The 20,814-nt window shown below is 38.9% G+C and overlaps 2 protein-coding genes across 4 annotated transcripts in view; one reads left to right on the forward strand and one right to left on the reverse strand.

Moving 5' to 3' along the window:
* LOC308200322 (uncharacterized protein) overlaps positions 1–2,001 on the forward strand; it is a 78,182-nt gene extending 76,181 nt beyond the window's left edge. For all 3 annotated transcript variants that reach the window (XR_013955478.1, XR_013955479.1, XM_080605908.1), the window contains one exon: positions 561–2,001. The gene's annotated coding sequence lies outside the window, so the exon portion shown is untranslated. The remainder of the gene's footprint in view (positions 1–560) is intronic.
* LOC308200491 (uncharacterized protein) overlaps positions 1–20,814 on the reverse strand; it is a gene marked incomplete at its 5' end in the record, with an annotated part of 108,923 nt that overhangs the window by 13,188 nt on the left and 74,921 nt on the right. The gene's annotated exons all lie outside the window — the stretch shown is intronic.

The raw sequence follows: 20,814 nt of genomic DNA on the forward strand, positions 1-20,814 counted from the left end.
GCTAGGGTTGGTATAAAGTTTTGTCAACATTTTTGGCATACAAGTTCTCAGCCTGGGGTCAATATTTTCTTGACCAAATTTTGTTGTTTCAGTTGCCTTTTTACACTCAAATATTGTAACTCAAATATTTCAAAAAAAAAAAAAAGAAAGAAATTTGGCAGGCTATTAGTCCATAATGTGGTCTAATGCCTTCGGGTATTTTTTTTAAATGTAAATCATTGAGATATTTAAGGTTTGAGGTTTAAGAACTGTGCACACACTTTAACAACTTCTTTTAAAAATATTTAGTATGCATATTTACTACATATGTATCTTATAAGGTCTAGAGATTAAACTGGAGATTACTTGCTAAAATATGCAAACTGCTGTCCATGAATAAACATCCTCATGAACTGCTATTGAAAGTTTCTTATTTAAAAAATGTTGTTTAAAACTACAATAAAAGTGAAGGGAAGTAAGATGGGGGAAGGAAAAAGCAATGTTTAAGTAACTGTAATGGTTTATCTTGGCCACAGAAAATAAAGACGTTCATTTTTTTTCTCCTGGGATCTCATCCAAAGCCCACTGAGGTCAAAAGAAGATTTTCCACCTATTCCCATGTGCACTGAATCCAGTCTCTGCTCTGTTGCTCCATTACTGGGGTATGCTGATGTGCTACAGCAGCCGCCCACATAACACAGTAGCCCACCCATATGCCATATGCATTACATAGGTTTTGAGGTAAGTTACTGGTGGCAAAGGAACTCTCCTCTCGAGCTTCATTCCTGTCTCTGTAAATTTGAATCAGATTTCCACTTTTGCCTTGACATCAGTGCTTACAAGTTATTCATTCACACAGTCCTCACTTAGTAAAATATGGGAGGAAAATTGTTGAATCCTGCAAGGGTACAAATGTTCCACCAGGCACGTGCACATAACAGTGCTACATACTACACAGCATCCATTGGCCTGAGAGTTATCCTAGGTATAACTTCATTTCGAAGTTGATCGTAACATCAGCCTGGGAACACATTTTGTAATTTTTTTAGTTAGGAATGACAGGATTTGTGTAATCAATGAACTCTGGCACAATAGCATACAATGCTCTTAAGAATGCAATTCCTGCAGTTTGTAGACAATCCGTTCCTTATGGTGATTTCTGGGAGCTTGTAAACTCTCACTAAGATGCTGGCAACATCCACCAAACATCTCAGACACATTGTCTTTCTGAACCTGAACTTCTTAAATGGTGGTTAAACATGTTGTCTGCTTTAGTTTCCTGTCTATCTTCATCATAATCCAGCACCTGTTTCCAATAAATTATACACAGAGCTGTATCAGCAACACCTTGGCAGCAGCTGCCACCCTGAAAAGCAGAATGCCCTTGAGGACAATACACCTGTGAACACATACAGTGTTTATTTAGCTGAAAGCCAAAACTTTAAGTTACATAAAGCAATTATCTAAAGCCTAATGTATGCCCATTATTAACACAAAATAACCTTGTTCTTAAAAACCAATAAAAATTTATTTAAAGGATTTTTTCCAAATCCCAGGGAAACATGTACTAGCACTGTGGATCTATTAGCCTAGGACTTAAAAGTCTGATGGTGGGAAGACATGTGGGGGAGGCTGTGTGTGCAGAGTAACAAAGTAATAGGGCACAGATTTGGAATTCATTATACACTGAGATGAGAGAAAGAGCCAAGCAGTTTTCAGAGAGGCTGTCAAACAACAGACTTTTTTTCATTTTAGTTCTGCATTATAAAGTAGCATTTTGTTGCTGAAGCATACAACTATTGTGTTTAAGATGGTGTTTGATCTTTCCATCACTATGAGACAGTAGGAAAAAATGGTCCTGGGAAAAAGGTTTTCTTATTACTAGAGCGAAACTTTCATATCCAGTTCACTACCAGCACTGCCCTTTTATGTAACAGTGAGCCTTTTTTTGCAGCACTAAGTAAAGTTACTTGTTTGCAGCAGATCACAGGATAATGCAAATGAAAAAAAAAAAAAAAATCATATTATTAAAATAGAACAGAAATCTGAGATAAGTTCTCAAGTTTTGGTAAAGCAAGAAGTAACACAAGGAACACTGTAGTTCCAGTAATTTGCAAAATACATTTTCAGTTCAATATGTATACTTGTATGATTATCTGGCACATGAACCTTATAAATCACTTAAAGGGAAAGACATTTTCTACTTAGTGTTTCCAAAATTAACACTAAATATGGAAAATATATATATGTGTGTATGTGTATGTATATATTCCTGTATAAACATTCATGAAATGCTTACATTTTTTAACTCATAATTCACAATACTTTAATTCCCTATCTGATGCTTCCTGATGCTATTTAAGTGATCATCTTAAGTGCTTTTAGGTGAAAATGCGCTTTAACACTTCTGTTTGGCCAGACCTGAAAGCTGTGGAAGGACTTGCTAATGACTATTACAGTTTTCTTAGGTGTTGCTTTTTTAAACACTTAAAATGTTCAATGATAATACATGTGGAGTGATGATGCCAGAATGTAGATATTTTCCCATTGATAATTTTGTACGATTAGATCCAATGGGTTATATTAGGTTTTGTGAAGTGCAAAACAAAATTCTAAGAGAATAACATTAACGTAACTTCATGATACATGCTTTGTCTTTCAAATGTGATTCCAAATGTAGCTAATTAAAGTAACTTATTTTGTTTCATATTTTATTATCAGATAATTTAAACTTTAACAGCTGTATTTTTTTTTTTCCAACTGACTATCTCTAACTGCTCTATTGTCATCTCTGAATGAGAATGGTACGTTTCAGAGACCCAAGCTAAAACTTATGGAGTAAGTCAATGATTCCATTTCTAAACCTCCAAATGACTGTTCTGATTACTCATGCAAACCTATATTTTTGCCAGGTTTCCTTAAGAGTTTAATACAAGTAAAATTAATAAGAGCGTATTTTCTTCTCATAATGCACATGCCAATATGATAGAATGATTGTTGCCATATACAGATACAAACCTGCTTCTTTGGTTTCAATTTTCTTGGCTGTGTTTGATTATAATTGAATATAAATGCTAGAAGCACCCAGCTAAGATTCCAACTAAAAGGAAATTTAGTGACAGCCATGAAAAAAAAGAAAACTATTTATTTTCCCCTGGAGTGTTTAGCTTTTATTAAATGTCAACAAATCTAAAAACATGCTTTGCTAATCTATGGTGTGTATGGGAAATAAGTCACAAACACAAGTTACTGAAGATAATGTTTGCTTTGTTTTAGATAAACAGGATTCAGAGAACTGAAATCTCTCACAAGCATTTAAAACCTACCCCTTGTTTTCCTTTAACATTTGTCAGATCTCCCACTGGTGATCAAAGAATGCCAAGCTGCGGTATAGCATGGGGTCTGAAAGCAGACCTACATTTGTGATTGTTTGCTACCCTCTGTGATAAGTTTATCCATCAGTTTCTTTCCTGTTGACTTTCATGTGTGCTATTAACCCAGGATGTTATATTTTCTCAAACAGAAAATGGAATTACAAGCGGAAGATGCTGCTGCTTTGAAAGTCTGCTGCTGTGCTGCCCGTTGGAGACTTGCCTTGGGCATGAGGACCACAGACACAAAAACAGCTTGGCGCTGGGAGCCCCACTTTGCTGTGGCATAAGCTGGGTTCCTGCTGACCTCACATCTGTCTTTGCTTGGGTTTTGCTGAGGCTGAGATGTTAAAGTGGAAGTAAATGCTGTACATAAGAGAAACATGTCAGTCATAAATGAGAGCGCACAGCAACCATGCTTCATCTGGCACAGTATTTCATAGGGTTAAGGGGGGTGATGAGATTGTAGGGCTATGCAGGTCAGTATAGTCTCACCCAAGGGATCTCAGGTTTGGTTCAGTTTGGTGAAGAGGACTGCTAAGGCTTTATACACCTGGGTTGGCTTAGGAAGTGGTTGATAGAACAAACTATTGCTAGGATTTGACATTGCAGCCTATACGTCCAGGATGGAAGTGCTAAGACAACCAAAGGAGGAGGGTAGAACTGTGGACCACTGCTCCCCTGTCAACAATAACCTTGCTGCAGTGTGGTCTCTTCTATACATTAGCAGTCATCACTGGTTTCTCATGGAGTAATGTTTTGGCCAGGTAAATGTAAGGTTTGGGTTTGGTCTCCAGTCAGATGGTACCCAAAAATAAGTATCACATGACACCCGTCTCTTATTAAAAAGCTGAGCAGAAGAAAGCACAGATGCAAAGTAGTTTGGGCACCATAAACAAACCACCACCAGAAAAGCCAGGTATGTATCAGATCGTCTTTTTAGAGAACATTTTTTCTCAGGCGTAATGAGGTGGGAAGAGAGCCATTGGCAGAAGATTTTCCCTTACTGCAATGCCTCTTTTATTATTTTCATTAAATTTCTTTTCACTCCTGGTAATACACAGAACAATAAAATAAAGCAACATGAAAGTTCACAGTATGCAAGATTCATCTTGCATCCACAGAATTTGTGTAACCCATTTTAAACTGATGTTTGCTTGTTTAAGAAAGCACACCTGCACGTTACCACTTGTGGTAAATAAGTTTATTAGCCAAGGAATGTCTGCATACTTTCTGGAAATCCCATGTAAATGCAGTTATGTTTTCTGTTAAGATCCCCCTTTGTTAAAAAAAAAAAAAAAAAAAAAAAAAAAAAAGAACACATCTATCCCACTGCCACACTCCAGAAGGTAGGAAAACAAGCAGTGAATGATGTACAAACATGCAGGAAAGATGCAGGTGAAGAGATTCACAGAGATTAAAAACGTCAGTCCTGATGATTCAGTGTGTCTTTCCATGTAGAATTTAAGCATTCTGTTTCATATTATATTTATGTCAGATCAAATGCTCCAGTCAGAGACTGAGACTTTATTAGTGCCTCATTTGTATTTGTTTTTACTTTGAATTAAAACCTAAAGGTGATGACAGAAGAAATTCATATGCTTAGCATCCGATTAATAATTGAGAGCCACTCAACTTTACTAATCATCCATTTGAAGAGAATTTACTTATATGAAGAGATTGTTCCACTTAGGACAATTTTTTTTTACTTTTTTTTTTTTTTTTAAAGAGCAGAAGGGTGGAAAGAAAGTGAGGGGAGGCCAAGGAGCAAAGGGAGAAGGAGCAAAGTGGAAAGCTTTGATCGTTTCACCGAGGGGCTGAGGCAGTTCAAAATGAAAGAATCTCTCACCACCTTTAAAAAAAAAAATCTAAAAGAAAAGAAAAAAGAGGTGGTGGTGTGGAACAGAGAGAGCAGTGTGACAGGAGACAGAACATGAAGCAAGAGCCAAAGCCTCACAGTAAGGGCTGTTGTCAGGCTCCAAAGGAGAAGCTCCTTGCAAGACAGCAAGAAAACAGAAGAGAAGTAGCACCTTGGTTTCCTTAACAGACTCCCTAAAACCAACAAAATGCCAAGAGAAGTGAAGAAATCACAGGAAGAAAAATGCATTCAGGTGACTTTTCATTTTGCCTTTTTCATTACATCTCCTGTGCTATCTAGGTTATAAAATAATTGTGCCACAATGAGACTGAACAGCCTGGAGCTATGGAGAAGCCTGTGTCAAAGCTGCTGGGCAATCTGCAAGAGGAGCAGCAGGTCTGAGAATTTCCATTTCCACAATGGCCATGGCCTGCGTGTATGCTGGGGTTTGGAGAAGCTGGAGCCCACCTGGGTCAGGTGAACTTGAGACAAAAGGCATCTGTCAGCAGCTGGTTCACAATTCATGTGGGGCCTGCTAAAGCTGTGTCTGTTTTAAAATAAGCAGAAAGATAATGAATGTAGTATAAGGTTGTAATTTTGTCATAGCCAATTTGATTGGCACTTTTCTGCAGCCCAATGAAATGAGCAGGACTTTCTGCTGACCAATGTGCTATTACACTTGAGGCAGGATAGTCCTCGAATCTCCTACCCTTATACAGCCTAACTTTCTCTGTTTAAACCTTTTAAGCTACAATGCCTACAACACCTGTCAGTAAGCATCCTTTTGGCAGGCCAACAGAGGTGGATATACAAAAAGGCAAATCTGTGCCTGGATTGTTGACAGGGATCCTAATGGAGTACGTTTGTTTTAATAGGCATAACGTGATGGAAACCTCTACTATCATAATTTATTCTTAAAGAACTGCAGTTTATAAGTAATTATAAACAGTATATGAATTTAATGCCTGAATAACTGCCATCTTTTTTTTTTCTCACTAGCAGCAGTCACTGTTCAGATATTTGAATGACAGAAACAGAACCACACCTACCCAGTGTAATTTATTTTAGTGATTTTCAACAAGATGTCCTCTGTGATTCTGTGTGATTCTGTAAAAAAAAAAATTCCTTGAAAAATCCACATCAATCCTTCATCTCTCCTCTCCTCTGAGGAATGTATATTTTTATTATCCTTGAGCCAAGAATGGATCATCATTCACATATGCACAAGAAACATTAAATTGCCTCTAGAGTTTGCTCATTCTTACTCTGTTCTATTACTTCACTTGTGCGGCATTATACATTAAACCAGTTACTGTGCTGAGTATAATAGGACTACCTGGAACTTTACATAGCAGGTAGTGCTATTAGACTGGGTGAGCATTGCTGTTGGTTTGTTTTGTTTGTTTGTTTGTTTGTTTTCAGGAATCTGCTAATTTATTTGAAAAGAAATTGTACAAGTGGAGTTTTGGACAAGCTATAGCCAGATACCGGTCTTCTGAATCCTTCTGGAAATACTACTTACAAATGTAACAGTCCTTTTCTTTGTCTCATTCACTGTCCACGCTCAAAGAGAATTGTATTTCACATTAATTTAGTTGTACATGTTTGTTATTTCAACTAAAATTCTCAAAGCATCAAAAGGCATCAATAAAGCATCAATATATGAGGTATTTGAAGAAAGCAGACACAGGCACACCAGATCAAAGGTACAGAATACAGTCTGATTAAACTAATTTTTTAAAAATGCATCTGAATAAATTCTCTTTGATTCAGAGAACATGAAAACCAAACTACCTTTGAACAAAAAGTTCCAATGAAATCCAATTTTTTTTATAATTTAAGAAATTCAGGGTTTTTAATGTTTCTTTGCTTTTGCCTTTTTATATCTCAATTAGACTGAGACAGAGCTTTGTATGAAATATATATGGGGTCAAAGGCTAAAGTAGAGCCATCAGTAATGTCTGTAGAACATTTGAGTTTTCTTTGAATTTCATGCCACTTTAGAACAAACATGTTTGCAAAAGTCTCAGCAAGCAGCATCATTTTCAGTTGTTTACTAAAAATAAACAGAGACCAAACTTTTGAAAAGTACACTGTAGGTATATTTATATCAACTCCTGTTAATAAATTTGGTGAGTTCTTTTCAGTATTTATCCTGTTTAGTTATCACATAAGTGGTCTCACTCAATGCCACCCTGCCAGTTTCACAAGTAGTAATGCTTCCCTGATATCCAGGCCATGTGAAACACTATGGGAGAGTTTAGGGGCCTGTATACAGATTGTGACTCATGGAATTGGTTAGATACAACTTGTGGCTGCATCCTGGTTTAGGTAGAATTATAGTATCTACTCATTGTGTAATACAACTGAAAATTTTTGTTAGCTCCATCCCTACCTCTTCATTAGTTTGGATGATTTGGTAGCCAACCAACATGCTGCTATAGCTTCTTAGCCTATTTTAATTGAGAAAAATGAAGAAACATATCTCTGAAGATCTGAAGGTTTGGGATTTTTCTCATTTACATTGACAATTTCTAAAGCTAATGGCATACATCTGAAAGTAACCAGCCCTTGCAAGCTTTCTTGATGAGCTCTGCCAACAGCAGCATACTCTTGGTCACAGTTTCAATAGCCTGCAAGTGGGAGAATCTCCAATAGTATCTAGTTTCTAGTCAGGATTCAGAATCAATCTGGAAAGTAAATGCTGTCCTCCTAGTTTATCGTTTTTCCCCTTTCCTACAAGCAATTGTCTGCAAACTGGTTTTCTCTCCATCAGCATAGGTTTTCCGACTAGCTGGTTTTGTTTTCTTTTTTTTCTGTCTCTCTTTCTCTCTCTTTTTTTTTTTTTAATACCATTCAGTTGTCATCTTTCTCAATTCCACAACCTCTAGACCTTCATCTTCAAACCATCCTTCAGAAGCTCCTGAATTCTCTTATGCCAAACAGATGAGCCTTCTTTATGGAATTTGTACATTCCTGAATCTAACTCTTGCCAATGAGAGCCCCTTCTGTAGAAATTCTGCTTCTCTTCAATGAGAAGTTTGGTGCCTCTTAGAAGTACTGCAAAGTCACCAGCTCATATATTTTCTGCCTTTCTATGGATGCACAAATCTTGGTTTGAAAGCTGTTTGCCAAGACTACAAAAAACGTTCCCAGTAGAAATTAAACTTTACCAGTGATGATTATAAAGACATCATAACTATAACCTGCATGAAGGCTATAAGCCTTCAGCAATGGCAAACACAAAAGAATGCAGTAATAGTATTGGTGTAAATGGTATCAGTAGCTGCTAATGTATTGCCTTGCATAAAGACAGAAATAAGAAAATGCCTGTTTAAAAGTGTATTTTACCTATTTGATAGATATGTAATGACAGCCATCTTGACCAGCAGTTGCCTGGTTCTTGCCCGTTTGCAGGACATTTATGCAAACATAGGCTCTGGTACTGTGATTATAATAAACAAAGTCCTAAAGACTCATCAAGCTATTGAGTGCGAAGGGACTGAAGAAGCTGTCAGATATTCTCACGTGTTGTCTGTGCTGTAATTGTTTCCAGTGGTCAGCAAAGAAACAAAACAGAACCATAAGGTTTTAAAGATTAGGCTTCATGTCTCCCACATAGTCTAATACATGATATGGCCCTTTCCTGGAACTCTGTATGCACTGAAAGAGAATGATGAAGCAGAAGAATGGGCACTATGCCACTGCATCAGATGAAAGGGACATTGGTGGATATTTGCCATGGGAATACTTGACTGTTAAGCACTTGATCTACTGTCTGTTAGCTCATGGGAATGGAACTAGTAAACTTGGGAAACCTCAAATAAATTCCCATTGTATATATAATATAATCCAAAGCAGAATCTTCTTGGGAACAATTGCTAATGATACTGGAAGTCATCCTTGTTCAGTGCAAGAGACAATTTTCTACAATCCATTTCAGGACAGATATTTATGCTGAAAACTTTTACCCAGTAGTTATGAGATGGGAGGTCTGTCATTAGTGAAATCTCCATTTTGGCATCAGCCTACTATGATACTACAAAGAACAGTTTTTTGAAAAGGCTGCTTCTGCCACCCTTGCAATGACTTGAGGAACCTTTAGAATTACCTAGGTAATAAATTGCTGTTTCAGAAGAATGAGCTCATCTTTGTACCCTATCCACCATAGTCATGGTTTCTGTTATGAACCAGATGAGCTGAACATTTACCTTAGATCTTTTCTCTAATTTATGAAACAAATGTGTAATAAAGACAAAAAGTCATTTTCGCATACAAACAATTTCACTGACATATAAAACAATCCAATGGCTTTGTCACTGTGTGTTTGGAGATGAAACTAATTTTAAATTATTCCTTAGCCCAAAACTGCTAAGATTTTAAATCAATCATTTGCAGATACCTCACACTGAAAAAGTCATGCATTCTGTCTGGCTTCCCTACAGGGGTTTTAGTCATTATTTAATAGAAACCATTAAGCCATTGGAATCAGAATACACAACTAACATATTAACAGGCCCAGAAGAGAAGAACTGAAGTCAATAAATCATCTAAAGAATTTCTCTTTTAATTACCATACCCCAAAGAATGAACCAACACAGACTAATAAATGACATATCAAATATACCTGCTTTATAAGGTACATATACATACTGAAACACTGTGGCATTAGAGCTGGGGACATGAAATACAACAAAATCTTTTGATATCTTCTGATAGAAAGCAAATTTACTAGTGTAAGTTTAATGACAGTTAATACTTTTTTCTGCCTTGCCGACTAAGTCTTCTTCTCCAACCCATGAAAGCGTGTTTCTGTATCCATTGTCTCAATCATAATGTCTCTATTCAAATTTTGTCTCAAAACATCTTTCTTGCCTTCTCTTACTTTCATGAGACATAGCCAGAGAATAATGCAGCTCAGCTGCCACAGAATGCATTCCACCAGAAGAATGCACCCAAATTTGACCCAGGGAACAAGATATATCCCACAGTATATAAAAACCTTAATATTAAGTTGCCAGAAGGGTATCTGGTAAGCTTTAAATTAAACATCTTTTCAGTCAAATCTAGCTACTCTGTTACTCCATAACCTTCCCATGGCCCATTACATATATGGTATAAAAAAAAAAAAAAAAGTCAGCATCTGTTGGAAAGACAAGTCTTTTCACAATAACACCAAGGTGCAGGTGAAACTTGGTTCTCCTATTTAAACCATGCCTAGTTTTCATTCCCAACTTTGTCTATGTTCTTCTCCCTCTCCCCCTCTATTTCTGTCTATATTTCTGAATGGAATAAAATAAAATTAAATTCATTAGAAAAGAAAGGAGGAAAAGACATACACAGGCATGTCTTCTCAGCTGTTTTTTTAAACTCTCACGGCTCTAGTAAAAATACTATATACCTAGGCATTGCAAACCAACATTAGTTTTGCTGTAAAAACACCACATGCACGTTCTTAGACATGAGTCCTCTGTGCAAGATCTTTTCACATGTGCAAAACCAGCTGACATTTCACAACTTTCATGCAGGGATAAATAAAAGAATCATGGAAGAGAAATCCACTGCTGCTCTTGTCTATTTGTCTAGTTACAGATGCTGCTTCTTCAGCATCAGGACTGGGCATGTTGATATTAATTATGAAAGTCAGTTTCTTATGTACTGTCTACTGCAAGTGGCTGATACTGCAGTTTAAATTATTTCAGTGTGCCCCGAAGTTGTCTCAAACTCCTTGCAATATAAGGAAAAAAAAAAAAAACTAAAAAACTAATTCCCTGGACCAGTGTCCTGCTGAACCTAATACAAGTAGGATCCTGTTTCAGTCAGAGGTTGAAGGCACCTCTGGAGGTCATCTAGTCCAACTCCACACTCTGCCCATGCAGGGCCTCCTAGAGCTAGTTGCTGAGGACTATGTCCAGGCGGCTTTTGAATATCTCCAAGGATGGAGGCTCTAGAGACTTCTGGGCAACCAGTTTCTTAGCTCTGTGACCCTCACAGTAAAGTGTTTCCTTATATTCAGATGGAACCTCCTGTGTTTCAGTTTATGTCTTCTATCTCTTGTCCTGTCACTGGGCACCACTGAAAAGAGCCACGCTCCACCTTCTTCAGACATTTATTTATATTGTTAAGATCTCCCCTGAGCCTTCTCCTGTCTGAGCTAAACAGTTACCAGCTCTCCCAGCCTTTCCTCATTTGAGATGCTCCAGTCCCTTAATCATCTTTGTGGCCCTTCGTTGGACTCCCTCCAGTATGTTCATTATTTACAAGTAAGCAAGGGTTTAAAGCAAAGTAGAACCTAGGTTAAACATGCTTGAATTAGGCAGCAACATGGTCAGTGAAACAGAAAATGTGAAAACACTAGAAAAAGTCTGAGCAAATAAATAAAAAAAGAACTAGGAAAAGGGACTGAGCAAGAGCTGTTTACAGGTAATGTGTATGTGTGAAAGCATATGTCTGTGTGTCTGTCTGTGTGCATGCCTAAAGATACTGGCCTGATACTGCTAAGGCACTGTAACCTGATGCAAACTGTTTCATATATTAAAAAGCTACATTAGAAAAAAGATCTTTTCAGAAATAGACAGACATGGTATCTATGCCAAAAAATGACATTATGAAGGGATTAACTGTTTAAGTGGTCAAATTAAACCAGACAGAAATAGTCAGCTTCCCCTGGCCTGTAGCTCCTCTGCATGAGGCAGTGTGTCTCGAGCTGCCACTACCTCATTGCTACTAAGGCGAGTAGACAGTAACGTTAGGAATTGGGACTTTTTCTAATCTCTCACTGTCTGACCTTATGCCTTGCACTTTTACCTGTGCTAGGGCAGGATCTCCCAATTTCCCTGTGCCTAAACCTGTGCCACAGCAGAGAACTTTCTCGGTATAGCTATTTCTAGTGAACTGTCCTAGCACTTGGTGTAGACATGTCTGTTCTGGCAAAACTGCACTTTTTCTGCATAATATGCGTGAAATAAGCTACCCTGGTGAATGCACAGTGCTGTCATAACTAAGTCCACAGTAGGGACTTCTGCTGACACAACAAGGGATACTCTTTGACTGATATTATACTTTGTAGTGGTAGCATGACCTAATGCCAGGATTGAGACCTATAACCTGCGTATTGCTCTTCTTATTAGCAGTTTTATCTAGATTAGGGCACTGGCTTGATACTTGCTTCAAGGGATTAGGAACAGCAACATGCATATGGGAGAAAATCCCAGTGCATGCAGAGGTGCTCCGCCTAGACCAAGGGCTATTCCAACACAACTGCAATGTTTCTGGCACTCAGCTTTACTCCTTCAGAGCAAGCTCAGCTATCTTTGGACTAAGACTAATAGGTTTCTTAAATAAAAGAGTACTAGCTGGTGTGAGAGAGCGTCAGTCGTCTTGTCAGTTGCCCAGGAAGGAAGGAAGGAAAGAAGGAAGGATCACCTCATGTCACCGAAACATTTCTGATGCACTGGGTATGATCCTGGTGTCCCGTATTACAAAAACAGTAGAACCAGAAAAGATACAGAGGAGGGTACAAAATACAAGTTAGCCCTGCAGAGCAGCAGACACAGGAGGGTGGACTAGGTAGGGCACAATCCCTTCACTATCAGAGGTATCAGCTCTTAATGGACCTCTGGTCAGCCTCCACCTGTTGGGGTTTTTAACATGTTAATGCTTCACGGAGTTAAATCACTATGGCCTTGGAAGAAAACCTACTGAACAGGCCAAGTAGGGAGAAGAAAAGCAAGAAGAAGCATCAACAATCTCTGAAAGAGCCAGTCAACACAGCCAGAAAAAATGTTCTGGATTAATAACTGCAGCAAGCAGGAGTGGTGAGGTGCTGTTAGATTAAACTAGGGCAGTTCTGAGCAGCTGTCAAAAACGTGCTTACACAAACAGTATCTTCAGCACCACTTGCAAAGCTACTAGTGTCAGTGAAGCTGACTTAGTATCTAAAATAATTATGCATTTTTCTATTTTTAAGTGTCCTCTGGATTTACAAAAATAGCAGCAGCTCCAATCTTCTCACGCATCTGTCTGGAAGTCAGCTAGACATGCAGAATGGGGTTCACACCTGCAGCCCCCAGAGCAGCATGCCTAGGCCGGTGAGCTACAGCAAATGCAGCAGCTCCAGGGCATAAAGTGACCCAGAGGCTGCCCAAGGTGTCAGACGACCAAAGTCCTACTATTGCAAATTGCTGAAAAAATGCTGAGAGCAGTACATTGTATTAGTTGTGCTACATTTCTCATTTATGGTGTCATGTCTGACTATCACTACAGCTTTGATCAGAGAGGGACCTGTCAAGGAACCGTTCTAACTACTCTGCATCTTTCTTTCCATGAGCAGCCTCAGCGTGCTCAGTATCTCCCTATGCAGGTTGCCTGTTTGCCACATGTTATCTTTATATATACAGACATATGTACATGCCGATTAATAAGTTAATTTAGCACAAGAATTTGATGGTGAGACAGAAGACCCCAAGAGAAAAGTTCTTTCCTGTTGAGATAAAGCAGCAACTCTGTTAGCTTAAGCCAGCACAGATTTTTTTAAAGTTACACAGATTTGCTTAGACTGAGATTTTCTGAACATCTATGCATTTGAAAAAGACTAAACTATTTGAAAGGAGCTATTAGCATGCATGCTTTAACTTCACTTCTTTTTCATGTTTGGCTCTTAGAGAAAAAATACCAGATTTTGATATGAACATCTGTTTCATGTTTTTCTAAATGTGAGCTTAGTATGAAAATTAACCCCTGAATTTTCAGTTTGAGTAGCCTTCTAGCTGTTCAGTATGCATTCAGGAGCCTTGCCTTCCTAGTATTGCTATGGACCCAGCTCAGTCTATGGCTGCTTTGTACTCTGGAAATAACTGGTCAACACTGGATGTGTTGAAATGCTAAATGAAGACAGTATTCACATAGTCACCATTAGCAGTTGTCACTTCTTTTTGCTGAGGCACACCAACAACAGTAACTCAGCTTTCAGTCTCATGCAACCTCACTCAAGTTATATCCCAAGAAAATGTAGGGAAATAACACTCATATTTGCTCTTTTTAGAAATGTGTTTTAGTTACTAACTGGCCAGCAGATGTTTAGCAATGCTGAAACTGCACTACAGAGCACAGGTCTGAGCTTGATTTAGAGGGTAGTTTCTTCTCCTTCAACAGAGGACAAAGGCTTTAAACACTAACATATTTTTGCTTATCAAAACAAAAGTGATTCGGTTCCCTGTCAGTTTAGGGTACTTTAGCTGAAGGTAGTGACAACTGGCAAACCTCCCCAAATGCAGGATTTCCTTTCAGCATGGGTGAGCACCCAAAACACCAGAGGATTTTTCTGAGTTACCCAAACTCCCAAGCCAAGAGATATCCCAAGCTCAGGGTCACACAAACCATCTTGCTTTTTGACAGTTTGGCAAGACCTGTCACAGTTAAAGAGGGACTATCTGAGAAAGGAGAATGGATCTAAATAAAAACAAGCCTTTTATGCATTCTGAAGTTTTCACAATGCTTGCCCTTGACCTGGGGGAGTTTCACTTCAACTACAGGTCATCTCTCACCAGTTTGGTTATCTGTGAGCGTAACGAGGTTTTGCATCAGTTTATGGAAATGGTGGGTATTCTAGTTTATATATGTGTAAAGAAACAACTGTTTCTTTTACCACTGTGAGAAAGATTTGCACATATTTGCACTGAGAATTTAAAAACTCCAGCAGTAAAATCTTTCAGAGCTAACAAGATGCTGTCAATTTCTCCTTCAAATGTATAGATGATGTACAGATTTGTTGTTTTTTGTTTGTTTTTAATAGCTGCTTGTGTTTGCATTTACATACTAGCATTGTATTTCTGAGGCCATCAGTGACATCCAGTGGCCAACTAGATTAAGCCTAGACTTGTTTTATAGACATCTGCCATCTGCCTACTGCTTTCCTTAGTTTAAAAAAAAAAATCAATAAAAATGATAAGTATGCAGTTGGCTTGGTCAGCTTAATCTTCTCCCAGTTGCGACAAGAATCTCCCTGGAGAAAAGACTGATGGATTGAGCCCTAGTGCTATTCTTTCACTTTGAACTGGCAAAACCCAGATGTTTTATGGAAGGCACAAGGATGTGGTTTGGACTCTGCCTTCTGTGCCACTGTCACTGAGGTGAGTCAAAACTGTAGCTGCAATCTCTTAGTTTTTGAATTGGTGCAAAACCATAACTAGATTTTTTTTTTTAATTCTGATGCAAGCAGACATGACTCTCAGTATGTGTGCGCCCTGTTTTCCCTGTTTCATTGTTGAGAACTCATTTTTACTAATTTATTTTAAATGTGCTTCTCTAAAAGGAGTTAGTAGGAGAAGCAAGGGAAACAAATACAAACATTCATGCCACCCAAATCATACATGTAGATAAAAATGAAATGTGAAGCAATCTGGAATAGGTAAAACTCAGTACTACAAAAAATTTAGTTAGACTGTAGCTTACAGAGGTGTGAAAACAAAATGAGGTGTGAAAACAATGTTAGGTGTAGTAACAAATTCCCAAAGTTGAATTTTAAGGTTGCATGCAATGAGTTACCATGTTCTTAATTCTGTTAAAATCCTTCATTGGGTACAAAGAGAAAGTGGTTGACAATGGCCAACCCCTTCAGTGGTGGCCGCATGGTAGCACAGGGGAGCTGTATTGGGCCATCTCAGCACAGCCCTTGCTGCAGGAGGTGAAAGCGTGTCCTGTCCCCCCAGCACCACCTCCTGCTGTCTGTCCCTGGGGCCTCTGAAGCGCTGGGCTCAGCTGACTCTTGTTTTGCACAGGTACATAAGCTATATGTGGTGAAGGTGATGCGGTGATATTTGCCCTCATATGGTTAGGCCATACGAAGTAAAAAATATATATTTTTTTGCTTGTAAAAGAAATCTTTAAATAGAAAGGGTATGAAAAGAATAGACATTAGGGACCAAAACATTCTGTGTATAATTCCCAGGGCATAGCAACTTCAGTCTTTGATTTAGTGTGGGTAATAGCACCGACAGTTGCTATCATTGTAATCTAACAGCAGTAGTAGTCCCTGCACTACTACCACTTCTGTTTTGTGGTGCCTCTCATCTTTTACTAGAGAGTAAATTTTCCTGTGACCTGTGCCAATGAAGCATTACATCTGCACTTTGCAAGAACATGAAGAGCTGAACGCAGTGCATTGGAAAAGGCGACTCATGCCAGCTATTACCATTGTCATATTTGTGATTTATTTTTCCCCCATTATCCTTTCTCCATAGCTGGCACAAACTAAAGAAACACTGCTGCTTATGAAAAATAGTTGTGGCCATCAAAAACAAGAAGAAAAAATAATAAATTCCAGAACTCCAGTTTAGAATAAAGTGTTTTACCAGCAGGACACATAGTAGGACACAAGTATGGACACAAGTATGGAGAAGCAGTGAACAAGGACTAAATGTCTGTTGTTCGTTAACCCACCAGATAATGAATTAACAGTACTTCATGGATTATAGCATGTAAAGATGGAATCTATTCTCATGTATACTATTGATGAGGGGCAGAGCATCAATGAAACTGAGACTTATTCCACATATACACTGATACAGCCAGAGAAGGAACTGCCCCTTCAATTACAGTATTTTATATTCCTTTATATGCATAAATATACATTTACCTGGTCAAAAGAGGCCAAAACCAAACTCTGGTCTTCATAAGCTTACATTTGAAGGACTCTAAGTAGACTTTAAACTAAAAGGTAATGGATGTCTACTAAGCTTTCTTGTTCTTGACAAGTACAGACAGACTTACAGGGCAGACAGCTGCAGAAAATCAGCCATCTCTTCACTGCAGGCAGAAATTTTTCATTATCTCTTGGTACAAGCACAGGTCCACCTTTGTCCCAAAAAATTCTTCAGTAGCCAGCAGCCACTTAAACACCAGCCTTGTGCACTTGGCCACAAGAGAGCAATGGTGTGGAACATACAAGTACTTGTAGAGAATTACACACACGCACATACATACAACTATGTATGTGCATTTCCCTTCAAGCACTTTTCCAGAAACAGCACTTTAGGGAGTCTGAGGAAGGTGTCATTACGAATATCAGTGCTCAGATTCAGACCATGAATTTTCTACATGGTCTACATTTTCTTCAGTGTAAGACCAGCCGTTCCCTCTGCTTTCACAGCAAAGAGAAAAGGCAAATCTTGCAGAACTTCTACAAATTAAAAAAAAAATAATAAAAAAAAGTTGTTGTGGACCATTTCTGTAGCAATTCTGCCTGAAAGCCAGTAATGCATTTAGAAACTAGCAATTATATGTGCAAGGCATCGTCACTGGCAAGCAACACTGCAATGAAAGGCCATGCAGTTGGTATTGTGGTTACTGACATTTTGCTCTGTTCTGCTCCATGGTTTCCTTTCTGTGTACCATGTAAAGATATTTTGATGATATTTCACCACTCTAATATACAAATATCATTTTCTATGAGGCAGAAAATTAAAATCCAAGGTAGACACCCAAAGGCACTTATTTATGCAGTTATTTATATAGTCGTGTAGGAGACCAGGCATAGCTAAGCCAATAGTGCCATTTGGGCAGGATAGTTGAGCTCAAGAACTTCAGCTCATCAGCTGCACATTCAGCTCATTGACTGGAGCTCTTGCCATGTTTGCTTTGCACTCTGCTGTTAACAAAGAATTTAAAAATCCCACCCATGCCTTTGAAAATGTCCCACTGTGTGCAGGTGGTGTGTGGGGATGCTTATGAAGCTGGTCAGCAAGATCTGCCCCTCGTGCTTGGTCTGCCAGCATCCTACTCGAAAGCATCGTGAAGGTCTGAATCCAGGCAGGGGAAGGTTAGAACCGTGGACACTGCTGGCTTAAATGAGAGACATCCAGCTTCAGGCCGTTGCAAGAGACTATGGGTGTCATTGCTGGGATATGCGGTTTACAGCAATGAGAAGCACTTGTGCAGCTGGATCAGAAACCATGCACAAACCACCCGCTGACGTCGGCCCGACATTTGGCAGAAATGTCTAAAAAAAGAAGAAATACTGAAAAAAAGTACATCTGTTTCTTGGTGTCTGTGTCTAGGGGAAGTTCAATCTCAGTCGAGAGACTGGCAGCATCCAAGCAGTCACTGTGAAGGAAGCTTCCAAGTAGAAACTATGGAAAGAAGACATTTGTATTCTCCTCTAGGCTTCCAGATGCAAAGGACGGGCAATAGCTTCTCCCAGGGGTGGGGGAAGACACAGCTGTCAGTGTGCACTTCTGCCTTTCAGGGCTCCTTCACTCATTTTGGAGCATTTGCTAACTTTTGCAGGAAAATGGAGCATATTAGCGTTGTGGAAATATATTACTTTTAAAAGCCCCCCATTGTGCTTCTAATGATGGGGTTCAGGTCTGCTGAGCTCTTTCTTGATGTTGCAGGACCTATTTCATTAGCATTTCCTGGCTCCACAGACAGCTGATCACAGCACTGGCAGCACTGTGTTTCCGTTTAAGGTTTGTCTCAGCTTTGGTCTAGGTTAAAGCAATTATGGAATTAATTATTGGCTGTACAGCTGTTCTTCCCTGCACCCTGCCAAAAGTCAGCTTAGCATACATTCTTCCCTGTGCAAAATGCTAATGACACAAAGCAAATCCAGTGTGCTTAGTGCAGTATAGAAATAGCAATTTCCATCATATAGCCAAACCAGTGGATTACAAACAAATGCTTGCCAGGAGCACTGCCATGCATCTGGCATGTCTGTCTGCACAGCCTTTGGGCAGGCGTTGTGAACACGCCTCTGAGATCTGTAACACTCCCTTTGAAAATAATATATAAAAGCCAGAGATACTGAATGGTTTGCCCTTTAAAAACATTTCCCCCCTGCTTAGACTTCCAAATCCTCCACCAATCATACTGACCCTGTTTCATCAGATTGTTTTTGAAGTGCATTTTTTTGTACTGATTGTCCCTTACATGGTTCTGTGCATTTCGGCATTCCCACATATATTTATGTTTGGTGCATTTCCTTTAGTGACATGAGCACCTTTTTTTCTGCAAGAACTACAGGAAAAATCACTAATATTCAGCTCACCCAGACTAATCTGGACAAACCAACATCATCTACCTGGACTTCTGTAAGGCCTTTGACACAGTCCCATACGACATCCTTATCTCAACATTGGTGAGATACGGATTTGAAGGGTGGCCTATTTGGTGGATAAGGAATTGGCTGGATGGCTGCAGCCAGAGAGCTGTGGACAACAGCTCTAGGTCCAGGTGGAGGCTGGTGACTAGTGGTTTCCATCTTGGGCCTGGTACTGATCTTTATCAATTGATCTTTATCAATGACATAGACAGTGGGATTGAGTGTACCCTCAGCAAGTTTTCAGACTGTACCATGCCGAGTGGTGCAGCCGATATAACAGAAGGAAGGGATCATATGCTTCAGGCTATATGGAAACTGCAGAGAGGGGCTAATATGCACTTTTTTTTTTTTAATGTTAAGGATGCGCAAAAGTGCTGAATGACTTTGGTGCTCTAAAAGAAATTTAGGATTTGGGAGGAGGGACAAAAGGCAGCTGCAAAGAAGAAACAAATTCGGCTGAATTTAAAGCTGCAGCTTAACCAAATGTCATCAACAAGTGCTGCACTTCAGCCCAGCTCTACCTGATGGCTCACCAAAGACACTCTCTCATGCAATAGTCCCAGCCATATCTCAGCAGAAAAGCATATATCCTCCCAGTGTGCTGTGTGCTATTATCACCACTTGTAAATGCAGATCTCGAGGCGTACAGGGATGAGGAGGCAGACTTTCACAGCTACAGCTAATTCTCCATTGCTGTGTTTGCAATTTGCAATTCATTGGATTACATAACTCACCTGACTGGTGACCAGAAACAATACCACGTTGCTTCAGAAACTAACCTCCCTGAGACTTCAGATATTTGAATAGTGAACCCTTACAATTAATACTATTCAAAAGGCAACACAATATATTGAAGAAACTGGCAAGTGATTTTGAACAAATAGACTAACTTAAAAAAATGTGTGAACAATGAAAAACAACTTGTTAATTGTAGTTTAATGTAAGAGCCCTAACCACTGCAGAAACAAACCCCATCACACCCTGACTATCCCAGTCACGATAGCTTAACTCAACAGCTAGCAGAACTGTTGTTTGTTTGGTTGGTTTTTCTTTTGAAGATTATTTTCATCTAGAAGAATTATATTAGGTATAGGTATTTCTGAAACAAGAGGATATAGGGATCGTTTTGGACCAAGATATTTGTTTTCTAATGAAGTGTGTTTTAGTGTTATCCTCATTCTCCTTTGTAAGCAGAATCTGAATCAGCCTTGTAATATCTGTGAAATTGTGCTTCCATGTCTAGCTCTCACATCATTTCTAGCTTTCAGTGACTTTCAATAAATTGTCCAGTGGCTCTCTGCCAATCTGAAAATCTCTGTAAATGTAAAGCAACTCTCTGGGGGTCATTTTAGAAGCACAAATGCTTTTGGTTCATTCATAGACATAGCAGAATTTAAAAAAAAAAAAAAAAAAAAAGATATTTATTTACACAGCATGAATAGGCAAAACACTGAATATCATGCTGTTGGAGTTTTAATTCCCAAACTGCAGCTTATCAGAGCTTTTTC

The sequence above is a fragment of the Anser brachyrhynchus genome (genome assembly GCF_964034855.1).
Source record: "Anser brachyrhynchus genome assembly, chromosome: 10".
NCBI lineage: Eukaryota > Metazoa > Chordata > Aves > Anseriformes > Anatidae > Anser > Anser brachyrhynchus.